The following is a 3,011-nucleotide window of genomic DNA, read 5'->3' as shown; positions in this document are numbered from 1 at the left end:
CCCGTTCGGAAGATGGCGGCTGCTGGCCTCTTAAAAAGGAAAAAAAAAAAAAAGGAGAACATCACAAAAAAGCCAAGGTTCCAAGGCTCAGACCTCAGACAAAGGGGGCTGCAGCTGTCCCCGGCGGGGTGGGGGCCGGGACAGGGAGGTCAGCCAGGGAACCGCGGTGCGGGTCGCCCTCCCAGCAAGGAAGGCCCAGCAGGGCTGCCGGGGCCCCTGCCGCGGGGTGCACGCAGGGATTCATGCTGGTTGGCTGGGGTGGGGGGGCTGCATCCTAGGGATCCGGGCTCAGCTTCAGCACGCTCAGGTGCGAGCCGGGGTGGAGGCGGGGAGAGGAGCGAGGCCAAGCCGCGCAAAGCCACCACCAGGCACCGCGTGCCCGCCCTCCAGCCGGGGCCCCGCAGGGCAGGCAGGGGGAAAATCCTCCCTTCGGGAAGGGAGGAGGAAGGCCAGAGAGAACCCTGCCTAGGAGGGACCCCACCCCCACCCCGAGCCAGCAGGGGAGGCGGAGCTCTCATTGCGCATGCGCTGGCCAAGCTGCCCGCCTGAGGCACCCTCTGAGGGGCCAGGCAGGTGGGCGTCCAGAGGGGGTGGGTGAGGGAGGTCCGGACCTGGGGGCTACCTCCTGGCGCCGGTCCGCGGCAGCAGCACCAGGGCACAGGCGATCCCTGCTAAGGACTCTGGGAAGTGAAGGTCGCGCTCCCACTCGTCCGTGTCGGTGTTGTAGACCTGCACGATGCCCGTGATGTTGTTCAGGTGCCAGTTGTAGCCGCCCACGATGAAGATCTTGCGCTCCAGCAGGCAGCAGCCGGCCTCTGACTGGCCGGCGCGCATGGGGCTCACGCTGGCCCACTGGTCCGTCTCGGGCACGTAGTACTGGATGGCCAGCTCGTTGAAGCAGCAGTCCACGTGGACCATGCGGCAGCCCAGGGCGTAGATGAGGCCGCCGGCGCCCACCGTGGTGTGCAGCACGCGCGGCTCGCTCATGCGCGCCTTGAACTCTCACTGGTCGGCCACGGGGTCGTAGCAGTGCGACGCCTTCTTGTCCTCCATCGAGACGCTGTAGCCGCCCGAGATGTAGAGGCGGCCCCCGGCGGCAGCGGCGCCTGCGTGGCCCCAGGTGCGGCGCTTGAGCGAGCACGCGTAGTCCCACTCGTTGGGCGCGGGCAGTACCTCCCGACCCAGGCCAGGCTGCCGGCGCAGTTGCGGCCGCCCGTGGCGTACACCATGCCGCATAGCAGGTTCAGCTGGAACCGGATGCGGCTCTCCTGCATGGCCTGCAGGCGCAGCCAGCAGTTGCGCTGCAGCTCGTAGCGGTAGCAGGCGTCCACGGTGCCCTCGCCGCTGCAGTACTGCAGGTGCTGGCCGCCGGCCACATACACGAAGTTGTCGAGCACGACCACACACGTGTGGCTGCAGGCCAGCTCTATCCCTTTGAGATCGCGGAAGTGGCGTGCACCGGGCTCCGCCAGCTGATACACCTTGCCGCTGACAGCGCTGTCGCTGCAGGTGTAGGGCGTGCTGCCGAAGGCTACGAGCGAGGGCACATCGGAGGGCACGGCCATGCGCGGCGACTGCATCTCGTGATGCAGGAAGGGCAGCACCTGGTAGTTGAGGGCCTCGAGCAGGTAGTGGTGGCACAGCGCGTCCTCTACCATGGTGTCCAGAGTTTGCACGCTGTCCACCAGCTCCGCCGCCTGCATGAGCGGGAAGCGGATGTGGCGCAGCATGTGGCTGGCGCGCGGGGTTGTGCTGCAGCCAGCGCACGGCATTGCGGAACAGGTCGACCTCGTTACAGAAGACCAGGCTCTCGAGCGGTAGGTGCAGGAAGTCGTCCTGCCGCGCGATCTGCAGGAAGTGGCGGAACGTGAAGGCGTCCACAGACTCGCACAGTGACGCCAGGCTGAAGGCCGTGGCCATCTGGCCGATGTGCAGGCACGTCTCCACGCTCATGACCACCTTGAGGAACTCCTTGCACAGCTCCACCACGGGCAGCATCTGCAGGAACACGGCGGCGCCCAGCACGTCCTGCACACAGTCCAGGTCCAACGTCACTTTGGTGCTGTAGGCAAAGTTGATGATGTGGCGCAGGCCGCGGGCCAACACACCCTTAAGCTCGATGACGTCCTGGCTCACCTCCCGCATGCCGCCCGTGAACATGGCCCTGAAGTAGTCGCTGCAGGCCATCAGCACCACCTTGTGCGCGTGGAAAGCCTCTCTGTTGACGGTGAGGGCCACGTCCAGCAGCTGGCCCTGCGCGTGAAGGGCGGCCAGGCCCTGCAGGAGGCTGCTGCTGTGGCCTGGCGCCGAGAAGCTGCACTTAGGGGCCCTGTTCTTGTCGGCCATGCTGCGGGGAGAGCAGAGCGGGGCTCGCGACTGCCCTGGACCGTGCGAGCCGGCCACGCGTGGGGCTCCCTGGGCGGGAAGTGTCCAGAACAGGCAAGTCTAGGGAGCGAGGGGCTGCCAGGGGGCGGGGCTCCTTTGGGGGTTGGGGGGTGAGAGTATTCTGGAACCAGAGGTGACAGTGGCCGGACACCATGACGTACAGAATACCACTCCACAGTACACTTTAAACATCGTCAGATCTATGTTAAGTGAATTGCATCTTAGAACCCTCCGCCAGGTCCCCCAGACACACCAGGCCCTCCCTTGGCCCCACCCCCACCCCTCAGCACCACTGCTGCTTCGTCTGTCAGCTCTGATAGAGAAATCAAAGAATGAGGAGCTGAGGAGGCCTGCAGGCCGCCCAGGGCCCCGGAACGCAGGAGGAGGGGCCCCAGCCCCTGCCCCGCTGGCCCCCTGCACCCCGGCACTTGCTCTCCCTCTGCCCTGGTCCAGCGCCTGCCCACAGACCTGGGCCAGGAACGCGGGAAAGCCCCAAAGCCACACGGGCTGTTACAGCGCTGATGGTGCACAGGGCACACAGTAGGTCTTCACCCTACTTAGCTGCACTCACACTGGCTGCCACCCTGGAGGCTAATGGGAATGCATGGGCACAGGGGTGGTAGGGC

The 3,011-nt window shown here is 66.2% G+C and overlaps 1 pseudogene; it reads right to left on the bottom strand.

Moving 5' to 3' along the window:
• Nucleotides 1-618: 618 nt before the first annotated feature.
• Nucleotides 619-2,410, bottom strand: LOC149120573 (kelch-like protein 26 pseudogene; annotated as a pseudogene).
• Nucleotides 2,411-3,011: the final 601 nt, after the last annotated feature.

This window comes from Oryctolagus cuniculus, chromosome 19 (genome assembly GCF_051225735.1).
Source record: "Oryctolagus cuniculus isolate XC-2025 breed Fujian yellow rabbit chromosome 19, ASM5122573v1, whole genome shotgun sequence".
Taxonomy (NCBI): Eukaryota; Metazoa; Chordata; class Mammalia; order Lagomorpha; family Leporidae; genus Oryctolagus; species Oryctolagus cuniculus.
This window is presented reverse-complemented; position numbering and strand designations above follow the sequence as displayed.